This window comes from Cricetulus griseus, chromosome 2, assembly GCF_003668045.3.
Source record: "Cricetulus griseus strain 17A/GY chromosome 2, alternate assembly CriGri-PICRH-1.0, whole genome shotgun sequence".
NCBI lineage: Eukaryota > Metazoa > Chordata > Mammalia > Rodentia > Cricetidae > Cricetulus > Cricetulus griseus.
Window position 1 is genome coordinate 455144082 of NC_048595.1, and position 9242 is coordinate 455153323.

Genomic DNA, 9242 nt, shown 5'->3' on the forward strand with positions numbered 1-9242 from the left:
GCACTGGAGCAGGGGCTGTGCCCAACCTCACCCCAACAAAAGGTTCCTTCACCAGACTTACCTCTAGAGGTGACAGGCAAGGAGGCTTCCAACTTTGCTCCTTTCTGGGGTGCGGGTGTCAGACTCCTCTAAGACACTAGGTAGCAGTTGATCACAGGGAATTCTGGGTGAACCTCCCCACTTCAAGATCCCCCAGTGTCTGGAGGTCTGTTCTCTGAAGATGCTGCAGGAGCCCTCACCACAAGCTGAGAAGGTATTGGCACCTGACAGTGGCTAGGAGAGGGGCAGTCTGTTTTCTGATGTCAACCCTTGGCAGGGCACTCATATCCCAGGGCAGACTTCACCACCAAGATTAAAGTTGGGTAACACAACAAAGGAGAGAGGAAGATGAGCCAAAGTGGGAGGAGGGAGAGGAGGAGGGGGGTAGGAGAAGGAGGGGGAGGAGGAAGGGGAGGAGGGGGAGGAGGAGAAAGGGGAAGAGAGGGAGGAGGAGGGGAGAAGGGGGAGGAGGAAGGGGAGGAGGAGGAGGGGCAGGAGGGGGAGGAGGAGGAGGAGGAGGGGGAGGACAACTCCAGAGTTGCGTGTGTCCAGTACCAGCATTGTGCATCCTTTCCCTCAGAGACTGGACCATTCAGTCCTACAGTGAAGCTCCTTAAACAGGAAGGTTAAACAATTCAAAACAACTTCAGGAAGGAAGTCCCCGAAACTGACCAAATTCTCTGTCCCTCATTCCCAAGATGTAAACAAGCCAGGCTTCTCAGAGTCACTCTCAGACAAGACAAGCTACTAAGATGACTCTGAGACCAGACCAACTGTCTGGCAGAAGCAGAGAACAGCTGTGCTGCCTAGAGGAGGCTTAGACCAACTGAGACTTAAAAAGGACTCTTCTGCCTCTAGAGCTGCCTGCAGGCTGTGTGGTGAGCCAGGTTCCCAGCTTCTTCGAGCTGTCACCCAGGCTGGGGTGGGCTTTGGTGGAGATTCTGTCTTTGAGTCATTTCTGCACCTTTTTTTAAATTATAATTTTTATTTAAATTACAAACAATCTTATTTATTTTATTTTGGTTTTTTGAAACAGGGTTTCTCTGTGTAGCTTTGGAGGCTGTCCTGGAACTCACTCTGTAGACCAGTTTGGCCTCAGACTCACAGAGATCCACCTGCCTCTGCTCCTGAGTGCTAGAATTAAAGGCGTGCGCCACCATTGCCCGGCAAACAATCTTATTTAACATATCAATCCCAGTTCCCTCTCCCTCCCATTCTCCAATACCCCCCCCACTGACCCTTCAATCCCACCCCCATCCACTCCCCAGGGACGAGGCCTTCCATGGGGGAATCATCAAAGTCTGTGACATCATTTGGGGCAGGACCGAGGCCCTCCCCGGGTATATATAGGCTAAGAGTGTAACCCTCCATAGGCAATGGGCTCCCAAAGCCCATTTGTGCACTAGGGATAAATACTGGGTCCATTGCCAGAGGCCCTATAGACTGCTCAGGTCTCCTAACTGACACCCATGTTCAGGGGGCCTGGTTCAGTCCTATGCTGGTTCCCCAGCTGTCAGTCTGGAGTCTGTGAGCTCCCACTTGCTCAGGTCAGCTGTTTCTGTGGGTTTCCCCAGTATGGTCTTGACACCTTTGCTCAGCACTCCCCCGTCTCTACAACTGGATTCCAGGAGTTCAACTCAGTGCTTAGCTGTGAATCTCTGCTTCTGCTTCCATCAGCTACTGGATGAAGGCTCTAGGATGGCCTTTAAGGTCTCATTATGGGATTAGGGCATTTAAGGTGGCCACTTATTATTCCTGTAAGCAATGCTGAGACAACTCACTGGCTCACCAAGCTGGATGTGATGGATGGTGTCTCTCCTTTGGCCTGTCATGGCTTCCTGTGTCTTGGGTGAGTAGAGGAGTGTGCTGCATCTTCCTAGGAGAGGTCTTGTCACACAACGGGGGGTGGCGAGGGTGGTTATTCAGAGATTCACCAATCTGATAAGAAGATTTTACCAAGAAGAGGCTTTTATTTAGATTCTGGTGGCAGAATTTACTGGTATCCCAGGTCTGCGCCTGAGAGCGCTCCCGAGATGCAGCGTTTAGCCACACTAGTCCAGGGTTTACAAAGAAAAAAAAACCCCACAAAGGTCTAATTTTGAGGGGTCCAGTTAACTCATACCTGGCTGAAGGTGGGCAAAGCTTAACTTGACACACACACACACACACACACACACACACACACACACACACAGAGTCTCAACAGTTGTCCTACTCATCTTTGTGAGTTCGTAAACAAGCTTGCTTACAAAGCAGAAATAGCAGTTAGCCTTGTGACCTATTCTCTTGCAAGAACAGCAAAATTACAAGGCCAGTCCATTTCAAGAACAGTTTAATAAAGTGGGGTATTAGGGTACGGCCTATACAAGCTCTAGGGGCTTGCATGCTAAAGGCATTTTTGCACCTGTGCTTGGTCTCTCAAGCACAGGAAGTTTAAACTTTAAACTAGCGCTAGCCATCACAATGGGAGTATTTGGTGGAGAGGGTGATAAATACATGCAAAATACATTTTGCCAAATTCTGAATAAATTAATAAAACTATTGTTTAAAAGAAAAGAAAACACAGGCGATGGTGGCGCAGGCCTTTAATCCCAGCACTTGGGAGGCAGAGGCAGGCGGATCTCTGTGAGTTCGAGGATAGCCTGGTCTACAGAGCAAGTTCCAGGACAGCCAGGACTTTTACACAAAGAAACTCTTTCTTGAAAAAACAAAAACAAAAACAAAAATAACAAAAAAACAAACAAAAAACAAAAGCAAACCACCCATCAGCAGAAGAAAAAATAAGGAGTACTAGCAAGGATGTGGGCAGCGGGGGACCTTGCACACTGCCAGTGGGAATGTAAACCAGTCTAGCCACTGTGGAAGTCAGTAAGCAAGTTTCTCAAAACGAAACACGTTGAAAGTGGAGCTTCCGTATGATCCAGCTGTGCTACTCCAGGGTATCCAGGCCAAGTGCCCCAACATACCACAGAGGCATCTCACACCACTGGTCACTGCAACACTAAGTGCAAAACCCACCAACAGAGGCTCGGACAAGGAAGAGGAGGTGTCCATACAAGATGGGATTAGAGGTAGGTCATTTCCAGCAAAATGAATACAGCTGAGAAAGATCACATTTAAGTGATGAAGCCAGCCGTAGTCCTGTATGCTATATAAGTCCACAAAAGCTATACAAAGACAACACAGGTGAAGTAGTAACACTGTCAATGGCAACAGTGGGAAGCCAATGGAAGGGGAAGGAGTGGACAGTTGAGACTACCACACAAACTTTAAATGGAAAAGATTATAAAACAAGTTTATTTTCTTATAGCCACAGCACTCTGCCTCTGGCAGTCTGGGGCTGCTACAAAAGGGCAGGGTGGAGGCTGGAGTTTTTAAAGGTACAAACCACAACTGTCGCAACTCTGGGTTTTTTTTTTTTTTTTTTTTTATTTGAGGCATCATCCTCGTTTTGTTTGAGCAAACATTGATTAAGTGAGATTCCAGGAGCAGATGCAGAATGAGCACCTGATTAGTATTTGGGGCTAACAGTTACACAATAAGGGGATGGGGGAACATTTTGGGGGCTGAGCCAGGGACTCTGAGACCAGTCTCTGTAGGGAGAGATCTTACTAAGTACCTGTGGCACTGACCACGCCCATTTTGGGCATGGCCACAGGTGCATACAGGGTACGTGGGATTTAGGCCTGAGGGGAGGACAGGCTTGCTTTGCTCTCTCTGGTTCCAGGGTCGGGTCTTGGAGGGCAGCTGAGATTGGATGCTCAGAGCGCTGAGCCTGGGTTATTGGTTTCTCATGTGATTTCTCCCCAATAAAATTAACCCATGTCATCCCTATCCAGCGTATGGTAATTTTACTCTAACAAGTCTCCCCTTTAGATTGCCGGCAAGACTCAACTGCTGACAGCAATGACCCTTGGCCAAGGTCTAGACATCCTTCAGTGAACTGTCCTTAGGCTAAGAATGAGGCCCTGTTTACTTCCTAGGTTCTCCCCACCTCTCTCTCTCTCTCTCTCTCTCTCTCTTTCCTTTTTTTTTTAAAGCACAGTAATTTAGCTAGGAATGGAGCTAATTCTTAACTATTACATTGCCTATGGGCTTTTGGTCATCTAAAGGAAATCATTGATTTGTGTTGATATTGAGCCTGTGGGGCTAATAAACCGCTAATTTAGCGGTTTATATTTCCACTGGCTCTAGGAGCATGAGTCAAATCTGGGGAATTTAATTTTAAGACCCGAGGTATCTATAGTGTTTGACATGGACACTCACAAATAAAACAGTGAGACAGAGAAAGCAAATGCGCATGACTTAACCCAGGTAAAATCTGGTGGTCAGAAAGTAAGCCTTTTAATCATATCCCAGCCTCCAACTTACATAACCTTTTTTTTTTTTTTTTTCGAGTTTTGTGACTCATTTATTTAGTTTTGAGACAAGGTCTCTCTTTGTAGCTCTAACTTTCCTGGAACTCTGTAGACCAGACTGGCTTCAAATTCACCCTCCTGGGTGCTGAGATTCAAGGTGTGCGTCACCATCTCCTGGCTCCTCTTGTATTTTTAACAGGTATTTGTGTTATTGGAGCCTGAAGGCCCTGGTATGCCACTAGGTAATAGTGGCAGCCATTTGTCTCTCTTGCCAGAAAGAAGGGGAGTGATTCTCTCTGGCAGAGAGGGAGCTACCTTGCTTTGGACCAGCATCCCAGCCTTCTGTGGAGGATGAGAGGTGACATATTCTCTTCTGTAATTTCTTCTCGGCTGAAATTAGGGCATTGTCATCTGGACCCAGGAAGGCTGCAATGCTGGTCAAAGGCAGGGGCGGGGAGGGGCAGAACACATCTGGTTCACTGTCCAGACTTTGTGAGACCTCTGGATAGCAAAGAGGATGGAGGCTGAGGCTGGTAGGCACTTCTGTCAGAAGCATATGGTTTGCTGACCCCACCTGAAGAGACAAGGAGCAATCAATCATATTGGCTGGACTGGTTTACACCAGCTTTCAACCAGTCCAGGGCTCATGGCCATTTTGGAGCAGTTTATAGTCTGCAGGAGATTCCTGGATGGCGTCTGTCAGCTGACCCAGATACAGACTAGGGACAGAAGTTAAAGGAAAATCTTATATTTAGCCCCACTCCCACCCCCAGGAATAAGCACTAGGTGGGAAACAGGCTGCTGACTGACAGGAGTCCTTATCTGGAGTCCATTTGACTGTGACAAATGAGTCCATGTGGTGATTCCCTGAAGTGTATGTGCATTTTTTAAGTTATAAAAAGTACAGATTACAGTTTGTATTCTGTACTGACACCCTTGCTGTGGAAAAGGCAGTCAAGTGTCTACAGATGCCTGGAGCAGACTCGTGCCTTTGGGCCCTAGTAAAAGCTTGGGGAGCTCAAAAAACAATTTTAGTTTAAAACTTTATGAACACTCTTTCCTCTATCCAGACAGCTGCAGATACAGATTGGAAAGAGGTGGTCTTGTTTTGTTTTTAGCACCAGGAAATGTACTTTCAAATCATCTCATTAGACCCTTTGTTCTATTTAGGGTTACTATTGCTGTGTGGCCAAAGCAACAGGGACAAAAGATTATTTGGCTCATACTTCCAGCTAACAGGCCATCACCGAGAGAAATCGGGATAGGAACCTGGAGGCAGGAGCTGATGCAGAGGCCATGGCCGGTGCTGCTTACTGGCTTGCTTCCCATGGCTTGCTCAGCCTGCTTTCCTATAGAACCCAGGACCAGCAGCCCAGGGATGGCCCCACCCACCATGGGCTGGACCCTCCCCCACCAACCACCAATTAAGGAAATGCCTTACAGCTGGATCTTATGGAGGCATTTCTTCTAAATTGAGATTCCCTCCTTTCAGATAACTCTAGCTGTGTCAAGCTCACATCAAACTATCAAAAACACGCTTAAAATTTGTATTTATACCCCAACACCCACTTTGTCTATGAACTGCAGGAGCATGTGAAGGGGTAGACCTCCAGATCGAAAGCTGCAGGAGCTCCAGGATACAAGGCAGCAACAGGGTACCCAAGAGGAGTCCCAGTGAGGGCCCAGTATGGAGTGTGTAGCAGAAGCCAGAGGCCTGGAACCAGACCAATGACTCATTGCAATGAACACTTGCAGCTAAAGATACATGGATTAAAAGGGTAAACTGTGTGACTAACTGGGGGTCACACTACAGCTTCCAGGCTGAGTATTTTGTTTTCTGGTTTTTTGCTTTTGTTTTTTAAATTTTGTTTTGGAGTTGTGCAGAGGGCAGAAGCGAGGAGCAAGGGGACAGGGGGATGAATGCGATCAGGATGCATGATGTGAAATACACAAAGAATCAACAAAAAGCTTGTGTACATTTTAAGCCTTTTAAAAATTCATTTACCATGTCTAAGGCCTTTTGGACCGCTTGGATGGGACAGGTATTCTGGAACTAACTGTAAGCCTTTTGGGCAGCTCAGATGGGACAGGGATCCTGGAGCTTGGGAGTCACAGAATATTGTTACACAGCTCAGTAGGAAAGGGATGCTGGAGCTCAGGAGCCAAGCAATACCACAGGTCACAGTAAGCGCAGCAGCTCACAGCCGTGTTTCAAGGGGGGGCTTCCCCGGTGTATCAGCTCTGCTCCAGCAGAAAAGGGCTTCTCCTGCGAAGTTGTTTTGGCTCCAGTCCCCCAGAGTGAATCAAATCTCTTCTATCAGGGGAATGTTTCCCCTGACAGAAGTGTTAGAATGTTGCTGCGTCGCTGAGCCATTGCCCCTCTGCGGCTTCCCTCTGCGGCATAGGAAGGTCTTCACTCAAAGCTCCTTCAGGGATTTTTTATTCTCTCCTCCTTCTTCTAACAGTTCCATGGGGATACAGGGTTTATATAGTTTTTCCAGGGGGCGGGGATTGGTCCAATTTGAATCCCTGAACTGATTGGCTAGCTCTCTTGTTCAGGGATTGGCTAGTTTTCTGCATGGGCTTAGGGCTAGATTGAGCTCTAGTTTCAGGGCCAAAGTGTGTTTCTTTTACTGGTCTTTTTGGCTTTCTGGCTCTAGTTTTAGGGCCAGGGTGTATTTCTTTCACTGGCTCTGATTCAAGGGACAAAGTGTGTTTCTTTAGCACTAGTTTCAGAATCAGGGTACATTTCTTTGGTTCTGGTTGCTGGGCCAAAGTGTGTCTCTTTGGCTCTGCTCAGGGTGTGTTTCTTTGCCTAGCTCCTTTTCCCTGCACCATGAGACATGTGTGTTTGGTTGCTGAGAACAGTCATTGTAAACTCAAGTTCCTTTTAGTAAAAAGTTACATTGAAACCTGTTCATCTTTTAGCAAGGCAGACATACCCGTGAGTCCGCCAGACCTATAGCAAGGCAGACATACCTGTGAGTCCGCCAGGAGACCCAGCAGCTCTAAAAAGCAAGTCCTGATTTTCATATATGAAATGGACTGAGCCACATGCCATTAAACTGGTAGAGCTACAATTAGCCATCATTGCCGTCAGAGATCTGAGAAGGACAAATTAGAACAGGACAAATAAAGCAAATGGCCTCTTTTATCTGCTAAAACAGCAGAGGCTTCCCTGCTATCTGGACCATTACCTAGGCTTCTCCATGGCTCGATTGGAGGCAGGAGTTGCATCTACTTTTGTCTGTCATACAGGACAGCGTTAACTCTTCAACTGCCGCACAGGGCATCATTCATCTTTGCTGCCAGACCCAGAAGATCTGAGAGACTTTCCTGTGGGTGAGGAACTTGAGAGACTGGCCTACTTGGTGAGGCAAAGAGGTATACAGTCAATTCTCCAGTGTCCCGTTTGTCCACAGTCTGGGCTGGGTCCTGGAAGCAGGTGGGGCTTGGGCATTTTCTCCCATTGGTTAGCGTTACCACATTCCAGGTAGAGTCATCTTTGGAGGAGACCCCGTGGCTGCTGCTAGTAGCTGGCATTTATGTTATCCTGGGAAGCTCTATAGTAAACAACCCTTGAAACTCCAGTTCCAGGGGGAGCCAATGCCCTCTTCTGGCCTCCTCAAGTACCAGGCACTGGAGTGGTACACAGACATCCTTGCTGGCACAAAACTTTCATATGTGTGCTCACAGGGCAGAATAATTGAGGGCAGGTTAGCCGTAAGGCCTGCTCAGGAGGACTCTCTTTCTGTTGGGGGACTGCTGTGCTCCCCTTCTTCTTGCCCCTGCTCACTCGCACCTGCAGAAAAATCAAAGGCAAGAAGGGACATCCAGTTCGTGAAGAGCCTGCTGAGGAGACCGGCTTCCTCTTCTCAGCGGCGCACTGGGGCGTTGTCGTCTGTGGGCGCAGAGGCAGCAGCAGGTGTGGAGCATGAACTCACAGGCAGGAGGTTGGCTCCATGATTCCTTAAGCATAACTTTGCACATGTCCAGTTCTCTGTCTTTGAACCGCTCCTACCTACAGTGAAGCCCACAAAGGATGGAGTTTGCTGCCACTCACCCCACACAGTCATCGTGAGTGAAAAGTGAACAAACGTATTGGACAGTGCTTCTTGACCATGGCTTACCTGAAAGGTTCAGGCATTGTGCTGGCCTGCCCCTGTTACCTGGCAGAATCCACTCAGGCAGTGCCCTGGTCAGACCAGGGTTCCATGGGAATCCTTGAGAATTCCTGGGCTGCCCTGGGTCTTAAAATCCTTGGCAGCTTGCACCACGGTGCTCTCACTCCTGCCCCACACTGCCATCTAGCGGACAGCGAGCGGTTCGCCTGTTCCTTGGTGAATCCGCTTCAGAGAAATGCGACGGTGTGAGCCTATGAACCGAGTTATGAGTTATAACAGTCTTCGGGCTTCCCTGAAGTCGGGAAAATGCGTTCAGTGAAGCAGGCCTGGGTCTCCATCGTCTTTACTTAGCCTGGAGAGATACATAAGCAACATTTATAGGTAACATCTCTTCCTGGCAATAACTAAAATTCAGAAGGACGGTAATTTTCCACTGAGTAGCCATCCATAATGGATTATCAAGAGATCTTTCTCTTCCCTTCTGCCTTTATTATTAACTCCACAAGTCTTTCGTATAATTTTCAGATACTCTTCTGAGGGCCTTAAGGCAAAGCCCGAGTCCTGGGCGTGGGCATTCAGAACTGACTGAGGGGAGGAAAAGAAAGTCTTAATGGCTTACCTCACTCTGTTCTCCCTTGGATGATTCCAGTGACATGAAATCGGAAATGGTCAAACCCCCAGACGCAGAGAAACAAGGCAGAGCCTGTGGGGAGGGGAGACG

The 9242-nt window shown here is 48.0% G+C and overlaps 1 pseudogene; it reads left to right on the forward strand.

Moving 5' to 3' along the window:
- Window positions 1-8778, forward strand: part of LOC100756364 — a 54965-nt pseudogene extending 46187 nt beyond the window's left edge.
- Window positions 8779-9242: the final 464 nt, after the last annotated feature.